The 20,447-nt window shown below is 35.3% G+C and overlaps 1 protein-coding gene across 26 annotated transcripts in view; it reads right to left on the bottom strand.

Annotated features, from left to right (window-relative positions):
- NRXN1 (neurexin 1) overlaps positions 1 to 20,447 on the bottom strand; it is a 915,732-nt gene that overhangs the window by 743,131 nt on the left and 152,154 nt on the right. The gene's annotated exons all lie outside the window — the stretch shown is intronic.

The raw sequence follows: 20,447 nt of genomic DNA, 5'->3' as shown, positions 1-20,447 counted from the left end.
AGGAGTTGAAAGTTCAAGGTTATTCTGTATGTTGTATTAAGAAATTCCAGTGGCAGTTAATTGATTCTCGTGATTTATGAAGTATAGAAGTGGGAGGAGAGAAGGGAGGAGAGAAGGTGGATTCTGTGTAACGCACAAAAATAATTTCACTTGGGAAATTGCCTTTGACATGCCAGATCTGTTTTTAAATAAATCAATTGGAGAGAAATGTTTTGGAGTGATTGATATCATGGATACTTTCTGGATGCCTTACACCAGTTCTGTGGGCGTGGCCTAATTTGTGGATGTGGCTTGTTGGTCATGTGACTGGCTGGACATGGCTTGTATGTAAATATTATAAATATTTATATAAATATTGATTTTTTTATAAAAAAAGAGCAACTTTTACACAAAATCAGACAAAGCAGGCAAGCAGATTGAGTTGCTCACAGAATCACAGATTCATTCAGAGATCTGTGAGATTGGCTACCTGAGCCTGTCACATAAAATTTGTTTGCAAGCAAATCCATAATATTTGCTTGCAAGCAAACTCATGAAATTTGCTTGCAAGCAAACTCATGAAATTTGCTTGCAAGCAAACTCATAAAATTTGCTAGCAAGCAAACTCACAAAATTAACTCACAACACACCATGTATATACATATTGATTTTTTATTAAAAAAGAGCAACTTCTACCCAAAATCAGGAAGAGCAGGCAGGCAGATTGAGTTGCTCACAGAATTACAGATTCACTTAGAGATCTGTGTTTCTGCCATCGGCTAGATGAGTCTGCACTGCTTCAGTCCTAAGGAAGGTTCGAAGATCTAAAGATTAGCTAGAAATCAATAAATCCAACAATTTCTTGCTTTCTAGCTAATCTAAATCTTCTGGCACAGCAGAACGGATGATGGTCAGGACAAAAAAGGAAAAATAGCAACTTAGCAGACAAGTTTTCCAGGTAAGGAGTGAGTGGGTGGGAGGGTTTCTGCGGGCCATGTGGGCAATGCAGCCTTGGGTTCCTGCGCAGCCTGGATTAATTGTTTTGGAGGGTGCTCTGGGGGTGACATTTCTCTGTGGACCACCCAAATTTTCTCACGGACCACTGGTTGGCGACTGCTGCTTTACAGCACAGATGGTTTCCTTTCAGTCCTTGGTAAAATAAATTTTAAATACAAGTTTAAGGACATGTGGGGGGGTGTAAAGAGAAAAGAGATGATTAGTACTTTGATTATACAAATGGACTAAGGGCCCAGATGAATTTGAAATAAGATTTTGAAATTGATTATAAACTTCCTGTGAATTCTCTAAAAGAATATGATAGGATGAGACTTTGAAGGTTGGACACTGGAGGGAACCAGAAGAAAGCAAAGACTGCACCTAAAGAAGAAGAATCCTTAAATTACACTTAATAATACAGAATGAAGCAAAATATTTTAATATCGGACACATTGAAGGATATTATAAAAGAGGAAAAAGTTTTACCTGACAAGACTAAGACTTATTTGGAAGGTGACTTAAAAATGAGAGGCTACAAGAATGATATGGGATAATATGGAAAAAAAATGATACACTGGATACTGCCTGATGCCTTCATAATGAAAAAAAAACCACATTAAAATAAACCAAGAGAATGACCTGGATAATTTTCCTTTTTGGATCTACAAAAAACTCTTGTTAAAGCTTTGAATAATTTTTGAGGAAGCACAAAGAAAAAATTGTAAGAAATCAAGTTCTAAAACATTATTTCAAGAGATTAAAAATCAAAATAATTAAAAAGGAGGAATTTAAAGCTGCTTTATTTGATCAAGGTTAAAATAGATACATTGTTACCTCTGATAACCATAAATAGACTCTTGTTGATCAGGACCAAACAACAAAGTGTAAAGGATTTATTTATTGATAAGGCATGGATTTTGGGAAGAAAAGATGTGCTGTATTTAAGAGAAGGTGATGTTACTAAAATTGTTTATACTTGTTGAGATTTTTTTATATTTCTTTTATATATCTTTTCTTTTTCTTTAATGTATTCTTATATTTTTTCTTTTCTCTTTATCTTTTCTGTACTTTCTATTTTTCTTTCTTTTTTTAGTTTGTATTAGTGTTTTATCTCTTTTAATTATAACTTTTAATACAATTATCAAAAGAAACCCCTAAATACAGCTCAACATTGATAAACCCATTGTGATGATCTTGACTTCAATGTTTTGTCATTATTATATTCATTTTATCCCTATTTTATTTTAATTAATTGGACTTATATATCATTCAAATGATAAAAGACTCTTATCCTGTCCTTGTGTTCTCTGAGCATGCTTGTTTTTTTGCAGATGTTTCATTATCCTAACTAGGTAACATCATCAGTGCTACTAATAAGTTCTGTTTTCTGCCAGTTAATATTCTGGTGTCTTGCCTGTCTGTGTGGGTGGGAGATTCTTTGGTTGGGCTGTTTACTGATGGCTCCTTGGCAGGTGCTTGATTGGGGTATTGTTTACTTGACTGTTCGTCTGAAGTTAACCTTGGAGTTAATCTATGCTGACCTGAGTGCTGATTAGTAGTGGAGAGGTGCTTGAGTCTTTTTCTCTTTTGAGCTGGCTGATTATCTCTTTTGCAGGATTGTCACATATGTAGGACAAAAGGCAGAAGACTGGCATCCATGAACACAAACTGGCAGTCAGAGGACATGACAAAAATTCTTTAATTTCACAACATATAACCAGATTTAGCCATAGTTTCAACTGGGAAAATGTGACAATACTAGACCAGGCTAAGTCCAAAAATCCCTGGAATTTCTAGAAGTCTGACACTTTAACAAATCAGCCATCAATAGAAATATAAACATCTATAGACTATGCAAAGAAATTTACATTTCAATCCTGAGCTACAAATATTATCCTTTACTGGAGACTTTTACATAATACTGTGATTGGTCTAAAACAGATACATAAAAATATAAATCTCAAATGTCCAGTCATGATTGATATCAAATCACATGCAGACATTCACCTGCAGAAAGGATCAACAGTACGTGAAGTCTTGAAGGCTGGTTTTTGAATATTTCAGATATCTGAAAACTCAACAGCATGTATGTAATTTCTCAAGCAAATGCTGTTTCAGGGAAGAAGTGGCAAAAGTGAAGGTCCTGCTCTATGATTTCTGAAGATAATACTTTATTAATGGCAGAACATGCAGCAAAATCATTCTTCCTTATCTTAAGGGATGGGCAGAAACCACCCAGGCTCTGAGTTACAAAGTTCTTTAAAAATGACAATCAGTGCCTTTAACTGCATGCAGAAGCAGGCTAGTAACCAGCACAGCTCTTGAAGCTGTGGTGTTACATAAATAAACAAATAACTGCCCAAGCCAGTTGTATTTTGGACTGTTTGAAGCTTTCAAGTGATCTTCAAGGACAGCCTTTTGTGGTATATAGCAGCAGTAGAAATGAGGATGCCCAAGGCTTGAGTGACAGTTAGCACATTCTTCCTTTCCCCAGTTTATCCTTCATCATCACCCCATCACTTGGGCAGGTAGGAATAAGGACACAAAACAATCCGGTTGTGTCAGGTCTCATTTTAGCATTTTATTTCACATAATGAGCAAGCAGATGCCTCGCAATGCTTACAACTATGAAACTTATCCTCTCCAGTTCTGCCAACTGTATTTGGAGGCATGCTACCAGAGTTCATTTCAAAACCAATAGCACTGATGGACCTATCTTCCATGAATTCACCCAATCTCATTTTAGAGCTATCAAAGTTTTGTACCCTGTCTTGTAGTAATGGCTTCCAAAAAAAAGATTAACTGCTGTGTAAAGAAGTACTTTTTAATTTGTTGTACATTTCCTTCCAATCAGCTTCACTAAATGATCCAGGATCTTACTGTTTAAACAGAAGAAGAAAATCTGCTTCCTGTGTACTTTCTCAACGCTATGCATAGGTTAATACACCATGATCAAGTAACCCCTCCATCGCTTTTTTCCAAGGTAAACAGTCCCAAATGTTATAGCCTTTATTCAAAGAGGATAATTTCAGCCATTTGATCATTTTGGTTGCCTTCTTCTGCCCCCTTTCTAGCTCTATTATGATTTTTTTTTCAAATATTATAACTAGAAGTATATCCAGTATGCCAGTTATTAACATAGTATAGATTGGTATAAACACATATAGTGTCATCACTTTTATTTTTGATCCTTATTCTAATGGTTTGTAGCATATAATTTACTTTGTTCATAGCTGATGCACACTTACGGCATTTTCACCCAGCTAACCATTAGGACCCCCAAATTATTTCTTCCTGGTTTATTGCAGACAGCTGAGTTCCTATTAATATATACATTAAGTAATGGCTTTTTGCCCCAGTGTGCATTACTTCATGCTTACTAAATTGAATTGCATTTTCATGTGATTGACCATTCAGCTAATTTAAAGAGAACCTTCTTGAGCTTATTTTACCCTGAACAGAAACTGTTTAATTATTTTGTTAACTGGCAGAATTCTGATTAGTCGCCTCAATAAACAACTGCTACTTATAGATTTATTTATTTGTTTGTTTGTTTGTTTTATTTGGTTTGTCAATTGCTTACAAGATAATAGGTATAAGTAAAAACATAGTTATGAACACATGGATACATATAAGAAAAATAAAAGAAACAATAGGACAGGGATGGTAGGCACGTTGGTGCACTTATGCACACCCCTTAGGAAAGAGGTGAGGTCAATAATAGACAGTCTAAGGTTAAAGTTTTTGGGGTTTGGGGAAGAAACCACAGAGTCAGGTAGAGTATTCCAGACATTGACCAGTCTGTTGTTGAAGTCGTATTTCCTCCAATCAAGTTTGGTGCGATTAACCTTGAATTTGTATCTACTGTTTGCTCTTGTGTTGTTATGGTTGAAGCTGAAGTATTCATTGACAGGTAGGACATTGCAATGTATGATTTTATATACTATACTTAGATCAGACCGAAGGTGGCATAGTTCTAGGTTTTGTAGGTCTAGAATTTCAAGTCTGGTGGCATAAGGTATTCTACAACAAGTAGAGGAGTGGACAACTCTTCTTGTGAAATATTTCTGGACTTTCTCAACTGTGTTAATGTAGGTTCCAGACTGATGAGCTGTATTCAAGTATTGGTCTAGCAAATGTTTTGTATGCTCTAGTTATTAATGTAATATTACCAGAGAAAAAGCTACGTAAGGTTAACAACTCTTAATGCCTTTTTGGCTTTGTAGTTACAGTTGGCTCTAACACTTAGATCATTAAACATGAGTATTCTAAGATCCTTGTCATAGTTTGGATCATCAACAAGATCTTGACTATTCAGCCTGTATTTTATTTTCTGATTTTTTTTTTTTGCCAATATGTAGGAGAGAGCATTTATTTGTTGAGCATTTGTTTTACCATTCTGATACATAGTCAAGGTCTTTTTGAAGGATAGCAGTGTTGTCCGTGGTGTTGAATAGTTTTACATCATCAGCAAAGAGAATGCATTTGCTCTTAATATGATCACAGAGATCATTTATGTAGAGTATGAAGAGAGTTGGTCCTAGAACACTGCCTTGGGAGACACCACTGTTGACAGGTACAGAATTTGATAGGATGCTCCCAATTTTGACCACTTGTTGTCTGTTTGACAGGAATGCTTCTATCCAATTATGCAGGTGTCCAGAGATACCATAAGATTTTAGTTTTAGGAGTAGTTTGTTGTGTACCACTGAATCAAAGGCTTTACAGAAGTCTATGTAGATTGCATCTATTGCTTTGCCCTGATCGAGTTGTGTAGTCCATATGTTTTTGTAGTGTAAGAGTTGCAGATTACAGGATAGTTGTTTACTGAAACCAAATTGTTTATTAGAGAGTAGGTTGTTTGTCTCTAAGTGGAGAATAATGGATTGGTTGATAATTGATTCCATGACTTTACAGGTGACGCAGCATAAAGAGATTGGCCTGTAATTTTCAACTAGGCTGGGGCTTCCCTTTTTGAAGATGGGGATGACTGTGGCTTGTGATCATAGGTTTGGCAAGGAGCTGGTCCTGAAAGATTTGTCAAAGATTATGCTTAGAGGTTCGGCTTTGGCAGTGGATAGCTTTTTTAAGAAGTAGGCACATATTCTGTCCGGTCCAATAGATAGAGATGGTTTTAGATTGTGTAGTGCTTTTTCAACATTGTCTTCTGTAAAATCAATATGTATTAGATCATTGTAGTTGTCTGTGGTTCAACTAGGAAATACTGGGCATGATCCATTGCTGTTTACAAATACTGAGCCAAAGAATGTGTTAAAGAGTTGGCTATAATGGTGTCGTCATTGCAGTCTTTATGATGAGGTCCTTTCAGGGGTGGGATGGACCTTGAGTCTTTTAATTTGTTGTTTACAAAATTGTGGAAAACGTGGGTGGAATTGGTGCATAGAAGGTTTTTCTCTTGTTTAATGTTATAATTGGTGCCTTCTGTCTTTATCTGGTGGCATAAATTTTTGTATCCGCTTTTGAAGTTGGCAACATGACCAGATTTGTTTTGCTACCAAAGTGATTTCTTTTTGGATTGAATCTTCCTTATAGTTATGGGTCATCTGTTTTTTCTGGTTTTTGGAGTTATTATTGGGACATATAGTTTGATGACTCTTTTGACTTCAAGTAAAAATATGTTGTAATGGTCTTCAACAGTATTGGATCCAGTGAATAGAAATTGCCAATCAAGGGATGAGAGATCGTTATCTATAAGATCATAGTAGCCTTTTTTGAAGTTATAATTGGGGATCACATCATTGTGTTGATTTTTGTGTGGACGTATGTTGAAATAAAAGTCAATCATGCTGTGGTCACTGTTGGAAAAGGGTTCTTTAATTTGTATTCTGTAAATTGAATTCAAACTACTTGCAGAAGATGAGATCGAGGCAGTTGTTAAGTCTAGTATTGTTGGTTACTAGTTGTTCCAGTCCTAGGTTTGTTACAGCATTACAAAAGGTTGCATATATGGGTTCAGTTTTACATTCGTTAGGGTCCAGTTAATGTGAAGTAGATTGAAATCACCAAGAAAGATAAAAGTGTGTGGGCAGGATGTTGCCCATGTTAGTAGTGAATTTAGCTTGTTTACATGTTCGATGTCAAAATGTGATATTTAAGGACAGTTCACAGACAATGGTCTCAGGAAGACCAAGCTCCTGGGTAACTTGGATGTTTCTTAAATGTAAGGACTTTTTATAGGAGATAGCAACACCACCTCCTCTACAGATTTCATGGTCTGATCAGTAAACATGATAGTTTCTTACTGTGGTAATGGAGTCAGGGAGAGATGTGTTGAGCCATGTTTCACAGACAAATATGATGTCGAATTTAGCCATATTTAGTAAGAGGAGAAATTCAGGTATTTTATTCACAAGGCTTCTTGCTTTGAGTAGCTTGCATTTAAGGCCATCTCTTGCATTGAGCCATCATTGTATTTAAATTCAGGGCCATCTCTGGTTATTTCAATGATATCTTCAGGAGAGATGTTTGCTGTATTTGAGTTGCTTATGATATTGCGAACTTTGGTGATGTCGTCTGATTCGTTGGTGTCTTCAAGACCAAATAAGATGGCACTTGGATGTTTCTGATCACGTTCCATGATGTCTCTGATGAGTAAGGACATCACATCGCCCAAATATTTTAGGATCATCATAACTTAAATAATATAATTATGCCAAAATAAAGCACTAGGCCACAGACTTTCATCATTTCCACTTTCCAGAATTTCTGAATCTTTGCCTTGCCTTACTATTATTTTAAAAAAATCAAAAGAATGGAATGGAATAAAGACTGGTGGAACAGGAACTTTGCTGGGTGCCAGGTGTATCGTTATAGGACTAGCCCTCAAGTTACAATGACAATTTCCATCACTAGGTGATGCAGTTGTAAAATGCAATGTCACATGATCACATTGCTTAGTAACAGCAATCCCATTAGTCCCATTCACCATTACAACCCCAGGACTGTACATGCTATTAAGTAGGAAGAGGTCAGATTTCCAGGCAAGCAGGTCATTGGGTGTGTGGGTGCCACAGAGGGCAGAGGATGTTGTGGGAAGGAACTATAGAATGCAAGCAGGCAAAAATGTAGTAGGAGCAGAAGTGACTTCTGATTTCCTGCTGGCATCCCCATTGCTTTTCTTTCTGGGAAGCTGGCAGAAAAAAACTGAAAATACCAATACATGACCATAGCTCTCCATGACAACATAACCACAAGCAGGGCGCTCAACCATCCAGATCACAATCATGTGACCATAGGAACACTACATTGGCCAAACTCCAAGAATCAGCTCTAAATATTCCTTGTTCAGTGCCATCATAATTTTGAATGGTTACTGAACAAGTGATCATAACCTGAAGACTATATGTATACTTTACCTCAGATTGCATACCATACCGATTTTTTAAAATCTTTAAACTTCACAATTAATGTTTAGTCATTTATTGGGAATAGATCCATTATGTGTTGAATGCCAATTTCCCTTTTATTAAATCAAATGTTTATTCCACTTAGCTGAACACCATACACATTCTGAGTCTTTTGTTCAGAACTTTGAATAGTTTCCTTCCATTTTCTGGGAAAAAATCTGGAACCTGCAAACTCAGTAAGTGATCTACTATTAAGTTTAAAAAAATATATTATAAAAATATTTTTTTTTAAAAAAATTAAGAGTAACATAAGAATAAATAATCTTCCATTCATTCTAGTTTGTGAGTTTTACCTAGGAAAAAAAATCTTCCAAACTATGATTTCCTTTAGTATAAGCAATATAATTATTTCTTTAATCCTGAATCATTTGTCAAAATATCAAAGTATGTAAAATATTAGCAACATATCAATTTGTGTAATCTTAGTACTCCAGTTTTCCTATGATTGTGCTAGCAAGTTATTCATATTTTACACAGCAGTATTAGAGTGCTGACTTGATGGTTGCTAGGTAGCTGTACGGCTAAAGGGCCCTCTGTAAATTAGTGGTATCCAATCAACAGTCAATCAACATATGGTCCATTACTTCTCATTACATTATTTTACCATTACTTACTTTCCATTAGTTCAGACAGGAAAGCTAAGAAGAGAATTGGCTAAAAGGGACCAATTGAATTAACATCTTTTAAAGCCAATCCTACTCTCATTTTGTGTATAATTATGCAATCAAAATTGGAAATATGAACACAATCTGCAATTCATACTGACAATATATTTGTAACTTTATGCTGGCTGGGTAGGAATTACTCTCAACAAAAGTGAGAGAAAAGAGGAGATTTGGGCTTTGTATGAAGCTGCTGAAATGTTCACTACATGGAACATTATTATTACAGAACCTGCAGGGATATGTAAGCAGGAACTTTTGCACTTACAGTCTGATTTATTATGAGAGGCATGTTCAGCACTGAGAACTGTATCATCAGGGAATTGTAAAGGCCTCCTAAGGGATGGTACAACAGTACCCTCTAAAGCATCTGATAAATTGATCCTGAAGAGGTGGAATTTCCCCAAATAACTTCTCCAGTGTGATACAAAGGGGAAATTTTCCAAATTTACTGTACTTTTATAACTCTAATGAAGATTGTTGGTGGTTTTGGCTCCTAGAAAATTTGTGATTTGCTGACTAGACTCGGAACATCAGAGATGGAACTCTATCCTTTACTGAATATAACTATCAGTCCCCACTCCCAAAAAGGGTCCACTTTCATGTATTTCTCATAATATTGATTATCTTTGCTCAAGAAAAAAAAAGAATGGGCTATGAATATTGTTAGGAATATGAGTCACCTAACAGCTATTTGGGTTGGAAATATATAAACTAGTGTAGACATTTTAAAACTGTATCTTTAAGAAAATGCAAAATTTGTAATTGGGTGTGGTTTCTCAAACGGCCATAAGATAGAGCCAGAAACCTGGGTTGTTTAGTCTTAGTCTTAGTCTCAGAAGAAGTCTCAGTGAGTCTCTGTTTCCTTCTGTTGGAGATTATTGCCATTCCTCCATTTTTCCTTCTAATTGACTGATATTCCTGGATTTGATGTAAGTCTGATACTGAACTGTTTTTTGACACTGGACTTTGTTATTGGATTATCTCTGGACTGAAAACTTACTGATTTAACCTGTGAATGACTTTGGACTGCTTGTTTTGAACTTTGTTTAAAACTTTCCTGAAGTAAAAACTACATTTACTGTACAGTGTATCTGTGTGCTGTGTGTGTATTATTCAAACACTACTCTCAAATATATCTCCCTTTATGCTCTCATTCTCCTAACGGGGAATTACCTCAACAAATATGCACAATGCACAAAGATCTCTTTCTATCCATCTCCTCTACAAAGAACATGTGATAAAATCCAACACTTTATACAACAAAGTTATAATTTGATTAAGTAGGCTTACTCAGCACAGTAAGCCTACATAATTTGGAATTCTCTACTTATGATTACTGTTTTCCCTTGTCTTCTCTATAGTTCCTCTCTCCCAATAAACCTTTTATAGGGGGATATCTGTCATCACTAGTTTTATAAGAAACTTTCTCATTAAAATCTTTCCCACTTGTAAGACTGCGTGATTGCATAGCTATCTTTTCTGTCTGAATTATTTGTTGAGTCTATATATCTAAAGGCTGGCAGGAAGCACAAACACATTTTAATTTTTCTTGTCATAAAGCTGGACTAAAGAAACATGTCCTGGTAGGACAGCTAAGAATGACCTACCTTAACATACTAGGGGTGCCAGAAAATACAGCCAGATTGGTGTCAGCTTATTATAATTGATTTTTCCTGACAATGAGTTTCAAATTATCCCCTATTCTTGCTTGCAACAAGAGGTAACAGTTATTTTATTTATTGCATTCATTCACTTCAGAAATATTTTGGGATGTTATTTTATAAATATCAAGGTGAGAGACTAGACTACAAAGCTGACAAATACTCTTGAAGGCAATTGCAAACAACTTCCAGCTTGGCAAGAACAAGGCAAAGATATGCCTATGCCGTTATAAAGAGTCAAATTTGCTCAAGGAAGACTTTGCCCTTCCTATTTTACAAATGACTTGGGAGTGTGTGTACACTGCAAGCTTATATTTCCAACATTCCAAATCTCCACAGCATCACAAATCCATGTAGAAAATAATTTAAAATTAATATTATTCTTAATATAGTACTGAGAACTATTTGCATGAAAATGCATGGTACTTAATCAAATATATCCATCACGCTGCATAAGGGGATAGAAGTTATTCTTTATTTTTTCCCTTCAAGAGGGAAAGCTGCATGTAGGTTTTGTTCACTCAGTAAAAAAAAAACAAGGAAGCATAAGCATTTGTGAGCCATTTGTTTCTTGCTTATTAAATAATTGTGAGTCAAATTACAACACCACCCCCACCCCCCAAAAAATAAAAAATAAAAAAGAATCAGTACCAATTTGGTCACATTGGGAATAGAATATTTTTAACTACCACTAGATTAAAATAAACAGCTACATCATGACTTATTTTAGTAAAGCAATCCTAATGGTCCTTATAGACAGAACAAAAAGCTTATTTGTTTCTTCTTTTTCTTTTCTCCCTGCCTAATATATATAAATTGTTCTTGTTAAAATAACTATCTCCTATTAATTTAATAGAAGATAAAATAAGTATCCAAATTCCAGGACTAATATATTTTTGTGTAAGAGAGCAAAAGGAACTTTGGAACATCTAAACTCAAAGGTCCCCACCCCTACTCCCTATCTGCTCTGATGAACTTGTAGCATATATCTCAAGTTTTGTTTTGTTAAAAACCATACAAAAATACATGTGTGTTCCAGTCTGCCTCATTTCTCTTTATGTCTTCGCTCAGAGAGATCCGAATGACTGAGTAATATTAGTAATCTTAAAACAACTGCACTATAAATAACTGGCATCACTTAAAAGAAGAAAGAAATCAAATGCAGGTTTCATGCAATTTAGTTTTATGCACAGAGTGCAGAAATGAAACAATATAAATGACAGGCAATTTATCATTCTATATCAATGTGTGTTATGAAGATGAGAGTTTTATTTTTTACAGGAATGGAAACACATCAGACTTTAAGTGTATATTTATGTCTTTATTTATTGATACTCTTAGAAATCAAGAGTAATTTTATTATTTGTTCCCATTGTATTCTTAGTATAATTAACTTTATACAGATCCTCATTTTTATTATAGTGTAAACTCAGACTAATATGAAAATATGAAAGTGAGTTTGGTATGATGGTTAAAGGTACCAGCCTAGAAATCATGAAATGGTGAGTTCGATCCTGCCTTAGGCACAAAGGAATGTATTAACATAATAAAAATATTGATTACATTAAAGAATCAGATTTTCCTGCGAAAGAATCAATATTGCTTAAGCAGAGGAAATATTGTTTCAGTTATTTAAAGTTCTTGGAACGAATATTATGATCTAGTAGATAACACCAGGCCATTCATAAATCTAAAAGAACTTGAAGTTTCTAATGATTCTTGAAAAAAGTTTTTTTAACCAAAGATTTTAAACAAGGATGAATAAAGAAATCTTGTCAGAACTAGTTAATGAAATTGAACAGTGGTTAAACTGATAAAAGAAAATCTTAGCACGGGAAATAACATAGCATAGAAGTTGCTACTACGTAGTACAGTGGTGGCTACCAATTTTGACATCTCTAAAAAGGCATTGGACAAGTATGTCAAACAATATAACGATTAATGATGGCTAGATGACAGCCAGAAAATTCAATTTGGCCTTTAATCTAATCCAGCATAGTTCTTATTTCTTAGAGGGTTGCATTCTTTATTTAGAAGAATTTCATGTCCTGCACAAAATATAGTGTATGTTCACAACTATTTAAAACCAAAGATAGATTAACATAGCACCAACTAAACTGAATGACTAGTTTTCATAGAAAGTAGTTCCTATGGAAAGAAAGGCATGAAAACATAGCACACTGTGTGTACACTGACTTGGTCATGAAATTTTGCAGCAACCATGCTTAGATAACAACTCAAGGAGAAGTCACTAGGGTGTGTAGATTCATTTGGAAAGTGTAATCAGGAGCCTGAGAGTCTTCTTCAGGAAAACACTTTGAAGTTGCCTCCACTAGTTATATCTCTTTGCAATCTTGCAGAAAGAAAATTTTTTTTCTTCTAAAATAAATATAAAAAAGAGAGCAGGGGGATTTAAAAAAATAAAAGATTGATGATGCTAGTCCCCCCAGCTGTGCTCTAACGCGAGCATGATCATTATTTTTTTATTGGTATAAAATTAACTTTGAATTTAAAGCTTACCATTGATTAACTATGGTGTGTGGTGTGAGTGCTTGCTGCTAGCCATACTATCCTTTATTTCATTATTTTTATTTCTTAGAATGCTCATGATTTTTTTTGTCAAGTTTTCATTTAATAAGAAGTAAAAACTACTTCTGCTCTCTCATAACTTTATAATTCATATTCGCTGACAAAACAAACAGTATGCATTCCACTAAAAAATTGAGAAGACTTGAATGAAAGGATAAGATTGAGATTACAGTAGTAGAGACAGAGAATACTTCTTTAAGTGAAGAGTTTAAATCTCCAGGAATAGATACATTGCATTCTGGGGTATCAAAGAAATTACTTAATGGTCTGACCAAAGGCTATTTATCTTTAAGAAATCAGTAGAATAGAATAGAATAGAATAGAATAGAATAGAATAGAATAGAATAGAATAGAATAGAATAGGTTTGACAATGTGGGAATTAATAGTTTAGCAGAGTGATGGCATAGGGAAAATTGACAGTGTGTCTAGTTGTTTTGGTGTGCTCTATAGTATTGTATTGAGGGATGATGTTGAAACAGTTTATGTCCAGGATGTGAGAGAGCTGTAGATATTTTCACAGCCCTCTTTTTGGCTCGTGCAGTATACAGGTTCTCAATGGAAGGAGACTGGTTGCAATTGCAAATACAAGATACAGGATAAAGAATACAGGGGAAAAAAATCAGAACTGACTATTTTATATGGCATAAAATAGTAAGCATCAGCAAAAAGTATGCTGTAATAATTCAATAGTAATGGAAGTTATAAAAACTGCTGAAACAATTTCAGATATTCAGGAGGAGGAAGACAAGGAGGAGAAAAAGAAGAACACAAGTAAGACTGGCTTACCATTTAAAAACTCAACTACTTCCCATTACAGGTTGTATCTAAATTTATTTCAAAAGAGTTGAATCTGTCCTTCAGAATCCAGAATGTATCAGTATTATTATCAGTCACTCTCCCCCTTTTTGTATGCCTGGAAGAACTTCTTTAACATTCTTCTATACAAAGGGGAAAGGACCAAAACTGAAACACTGAATTACAGGGAATTGTGAGTAAGCAAAATTTGGTTGGCTTCAATGAACAGTTAAATTTTAGCTCTTTACAAGGTATTTAAAAATGTATGCATATTTATTATGTTTAATTGATTCAAATAAAGCTTACACTAAAAATGGTTTTTCATTATTTTATTTTATTTAAGTGTTTTCAAGAAAATCTTGACCTCTGGCATCTGCTTGGATAAATGTTTCCCACTGCCATCTTTTATACAAAATAGAATAAAAACAAGTTATGTTTCTTTTAAACTCCCTTTTTCCCTTCCAGGATTAAGTTGACATTTACTTAACAATTATTGCATTATCTCTTCAACTTTGCTGTCCTGCTGCTCTACAAGTAATTCAGGAGTGGGATTCAATTTTTTTAACAACTGGTTCTATGGGCATGGCTTAGATGGTGGGCATGGCTTGGTGCTCATGTTGTTCGCTGGGTGTGGCCAACTCAATATCACTCACATTGAGGCACGCATCTCCTTGGGCCTGGTCTCTCATGACTGTGGGGATGCTGCAACAGTTGTAAGTGTGAAAAATGTTTATAAGTCACTTTTTTCAGTGCCATTGTAATTTTAAATGGTCACTCACACAAGCAAAGTACCAGCAAAGGAGGGGAAAAAAACTCCAGAGAAGTTCCTGAGACAGGAAGTCTAGTCCTGCCAAGAATGTAATAAGGGTTAACAGAGAGGCAATTTCTGCAAAAAAACATTCCACACCAGAATGTTTCCTTTCTGTCTTCCTTACAGGATTAGGCCAGTATTTTTTTTAACAAGTGGTTCTCTGAACTGCTTAGAATGTTAACAAGCGGTTCTAGCGAATAGGTGTGAATTGCTAGAATCCCACTCCAATGTAATTCCAAGAAACCACAGCAATGATCCTGGGAAGTCCAATAAGATCTATTAGAAATGTATCTCATTGTTAGTTTATCTTAACATATAAGCTTGCACATCTTATAACCTCCTCACCATCTCATATTAAATACTGGTTTCTGATCATGGATTATGGTTCTCCTCAAGTACTTCAATACAACCTTTTTTATATATTTCACCTCCATTGTAAAAATGGAGGCTATCAAGCATTTGGCATAATAACATAAGGATCTAATAATTATCTGCATTTGGCTCAGTGGGTTATCCATTATTTAGACTTATTTATATTATTACAAGAATGAGTCTCGCTCCCCCCTCTGTAATCCTTCATTTGGTTTAGAATAAATTGTCAATCAGCTCAAGCATGTGCTTTTTTATTGTTTATGTAGTAAAATAAATAGTAATACCTGAAAAGCAGATTGTTAAAATAATTTTAAAATAGTGACTAGAAAAGTGCACAATTTTTCAGAAAGGAAATTCAGTTACTGTTCATTATGATAATCCTGGTATCCTGGTGCAGAGAAGCCACAAATGCACATCGCTTTTAAAAATTCCTAATGAATGCCAATCTAACCCTACAGGTATAGGCATTCAGTATTAATGCTTGGACAATTTATTATGGAAAATAAGCAGACTTTCAGATATTTGAGCCTAGTGCCATTAAGAGCTTTAACACCATTTAAAACAATAGCATGTAAAATGTTGAAGCAGTTCCAGCTTCCAAAACTAAATTGTTTTTCTCCATAATTGGTATGACTAGAATTAAATAGCAGACCCAGCTTTCAAATACCACTCTTTGGTTAGTATTGGTGCCTGTAGCTTTTGAATAAAAAAAGCATAAATTATGCTCAGCCGGACATTTTGGTTTTAATGTATGAGAAACCCAAAGGATTTATCAGTAATACATAGTTATGTATTACTAAGTTATTGAGGTTTTATTGTAGAATGAAAATTCTCCCTCTGCTTTGTTCACATCTTATTAGCATTACTATATATGCCCTGTTATTACTGGGAATCTACTTTGATGTACATTATTCCTTAGTATCACATCACACTGTTTCTACAATGCTACATTTGCTTTATATATTATGATGGGGAAAAATGAAGAGACCTGGAATAATTTAAAGAATATTCAATGACTTGGTCATACTAGTTTTATTCAGAAAATCAACCATTCATGAGTCCTGGAATAAATTTTCTCACCGGTTGCATTAAGCATTGACTGCTTTTATTTATAATGCTGATGTTAAGTTCTGTTTAAGGTTTATGTTAATCCTTCTGAGGAAGAAGATAGCAATTTCCTCACCTTCTAAAATTAAAAAAGAGACTTGCTTAATAGTACCTTTCAAAGTTATGCCTGGACAATAAAGGCACACAGAAGAGTCACCTCAGACACTTCCCTTTTGAAAAGCAAACTGCTTTTCAAAAAAGACCTGACAGGTTTTCAAAAACCAGTAATTCAATTCAGACTTCTCTTCTTCTCTTCCTTGATTTCACAGTGACAGTTTATTTTTATGTTCCAATTAGCCAAATTTTGGCTCTTGCTTTTCAATTGGGATCTTACTGTGATGGCTTCCGAGGACAGGAAAAGAAGTCAAGCATAATTCATCCAAGTGTTGGATGATAGCAAATCAACCGTGTAGAAATTGGAAGAGAAACAATTTTCTAGCTCCTCATAATTTGGTAATATATTGGAACTGAATAATTACTGCTAGAAAATTCAATTAGGTGGTGTCTGAAATGACCATCCTGAGTATCCCTGAATTTTATGCAGGATTCTGAATGATACATTTTTTTAAAAAAAATCTCTTATTTTATTTTAGGAATTAAACTTTGCAGAGAAACTACGGTTTGTGTTTATAAGAATTTTTCTCAACATTAGAAAATAATAGCAAGGTCTTTTCCCTTGTCAGTGCCAGGCCACAAAAAGACACTACACAAAATACAAAAATTTAACTTTATTATTCAAATGATTAAGATGGCAGACTAATTAGTTAATTAACCACCATACTGCTAATGAACCGCTTAGAATTATTTCCTTAATATATTAGAAAATTAGCGATTTAAACTACCCTTAAACTTTCTATTGATTTAAACTTTCATCAGCTAGCTTCTAAGAATTGATATTTACAATAAAAGAAAGGCATTTCAAAATCATACTGTAACTATGTACAAAGGCGGGGGCTAGTATAAAATTAATCAGCTCTTTGGGAATGCAGTGTTTCTACATCATAGTGATCACATTATTTATAATCTATTTGGATCTTACTGCATATACAATTTTTCTGGACAATATTATATGAATGAAAGTTTTGGATGGCTTTCAGAATATGTGTGTGTGTGTGTGTGTGTATGTGTGTGTGTATTCTCTCTATATATACAGGTGAAACTCAAAAAAATAGAATATTGTACAAAAGTTCATTTATTTCAGTAATGCAACTTAAAAGGTGAACCTAATATATGAGATAGACTCATTACATGCAAAGCAAGATAGATCAAGCTGTGATTTGTCATAATTGTGATGATTATGGCTTACAGCTCATGAAAACCCCAAATCCGCAATCTCAGAAAATTAGAATATTGTGAAAAGGTTCAATATTCTAGGCTCAAAGTGTCCCGCTCTAATCAGCTAATTAAGCCATAACACCTGCAAAGGGTTCCTGAGCCTTTAAATGGTCTCTCAGCCTGGTTCAGTAGGAATCACAATCATGGGAAAGACTGCTGGCCTGACAGTTGTGCAGAAAACCATCACTGACACCCTCCATAAGGAGGGAAAGCCTCAAAAGGTAATTGCAAAAGAAGTTGGATGTGCCCAAAGTGCTGTATCAAAGCACATTAATAGAAAGTTATGTGGAAGGGAAAAGTGTGGATGAAAAAGGTGCACAAGCAGCAGGGATGACCACAGCCTGGAGAGGACTGTCAGGAAAAGGTCATTCAAAAGTGTTGGGGACTTTCCCAAGGAGTAGACTTAGGCTGGAGTTAGTGCATCAAGAGCCACCACACACAGACAGATCCTGGACATGGGCTTCAAATGTCGTATTCCTCTTGTCAAGCCGCTCCTGAATAACAAACAACATCAGAAGCGTCTTACCTGGCCTAAAGGAAAAAAAAAAAGGTCTGTTAATCTGTGGTCCAAAGTCCTCTTTTCTGATGAGAGCAACTTTTGCATCTCATTTGGAAACCAAGGACCCAGAGTCTGGAGGAAGAATGGAGAGGCACACACTGCAAGATGTTTGAAGTCCAGTGTGAAGTTTCCACAGTCTGTGTTGATTTGATGAGCCATGTCATCTACTGGTGTTGGTCCACTGTGCTTCATTAAGTCCAGGGTCAACATAGCCATCTACTAGGAGATTTTGGAGCACTTCATGCTTCCTTTTGCAGATGAGCTTTATGGGGATGCTGACTTCATTTTCCAGCAGGACTTGGCACCTGCCCACACAGCCAAAAGCACCAAAACCTGGTTCAGTGACTGTGGGATTACTGTGCTTGATTGGCCAGCAAACTCGCCTGACCTGAACCCCATAGAGAATCTATGGGGCATTGCCAAGAGAAAGATGAGAGACACAAGACCAAACAATGCAGAAGAGCTGAAGGCCCCTATTGAAGCATCCTGGTCTTCCATAACACCTCAGCGGCGCCACAGGCTGATAGCTTCCATGCCACACCGCATTGAGGCAGTAATTGCTGCAAAAGGGGCCCAAACCAAGTACTGAGTACACATGCATGCTTATAATTTTCAGAGGTCTGATATTGTTCTATGTACAATCCTTCTTTTATTGATTGCATGTAATATTCTAATTTTCTGATTGTGGATTTGGGTTTTCATGAGCTATAAGCCATAATCATCACAATTATTACAAATCATGGCTTGAACTATCTTGCTTTACATGTGATGAGTCTATCTGATATATTAGTTTCACCTTTTAAGTTGCATTACTGAAATAAATGAACTTTTGCACGATATCCTAATTTTTTGAGTTTCACCTGTATAGAATCCTTTCTTCTATCAGTACATTAATTAGGAATCATTTAGAAAAGAGCTGAAGAGATTAATAATATCCCACATGATGCTATCCATACGCCAAGAATAATTTACATTTGGTCTCCAAGAGTAATACTGTATATACCCCCCCGGGGGGGGATCAAGTTCCTCTTTTATTTTTTAGTAAATTCAATACTACTTTATAGGAGTGTTTAAATTCATTTTTAAATAGGAGGGACAAAGGGAGGAAAGAACGAAGCAAGGAAGGGAAGGAGGGAGGAAGGAGGGGAAGGAGGGAGGAAGGAAGGAAGGAAGGAAGGCGGGCAGGTAGGCCTGGAAGGTGTAGGTATTAAGACAATATCTATAGATGTCAATTTGTTAACTCTCTTCTAGGAGGACAGTTTTCTAGCTAATTTCATTAATTTTATATAGGCAGAATGAAACCCTCTCAATAAGATTTTAATGTTGTTGTTTTTTACTGGGAGCTTTAACTGAATTTAATCATCCTCTGTACTATATAGGAGTCCTAGCTCCTAAAAGTGAATTGTATAGATAATTAAATGTGTCCCTCTATTTGAACAAACACATACTTTCAATTCATCAGAAGCATTTTCTATTTCCCCAATCTTTAAAACTGGATAGTGAGAGTAATTGCCTTACAGTCCCTAAAGCTGTTGTAATTGGCACTTGAGAATTGGACCAAATGGCCTTGGCATTCATGCACAGATCACACTGAGCTTGGCAGTCATAGAGGGATGGTGCAAAGCCAATAATGATATTTGATAATTAAAAACAACCAATTCTGAAGATATTAGATGTTAACAGGCATCAATATCTCATGATCCACCATACTTTGTTTTGTTTGGGGTACAAAAGAATAAGGACTAAACATGAATTGTATGAAGTAAAATAAATAAATCATGCTGGATTTCCTTGCTCCTTTCTACTTGAAGAACTCGTTTTTCTGCTCTTCTTTTTATTAGGGCTATCCATAAGGCAATAAATCTCTTCTCAACCATCTTCAGATAATATGGGCATGAAGCAAAATTATTTAACTTTCTGATCTCCTGAATGAAGATGAATATATGTGTCCTAGGATAATGTTGCAGGATCCAATCTGGGTCGATCACTGGGGCCAGAGGTTTTGTTTTCTGAGCTTTCGGGCTCATGCTGGAGTCCATCATGCTGAAGATGGGCTCAAGTCCAAAACCTCTGGTCCCTTTGATTGACTGAGATTGATTTCTGATCTGAGTTCATGTAATATATTTGAACTATCTACAAAATTAGAAAAT

This window comes from Pseudonaja textilis, chromosome 1 (genome assembly GCF_049901715.1).
Source record: "Pseudonaja textilis isolate UNSWEBS1 chromosome 1, rPseTex1.2, whole genome shotgun sequence".
NCBI classification, from domain to species: domain Eukaryota; kingdom Metazoa; phylum Chordata; class Lepidosauria; order Squamata; family Elapidae; genus Pseudonaja; species Pseudonaja textilis.
This window is presented reverse-complemented; position numbering and strand designations above follow the sequence as displayed.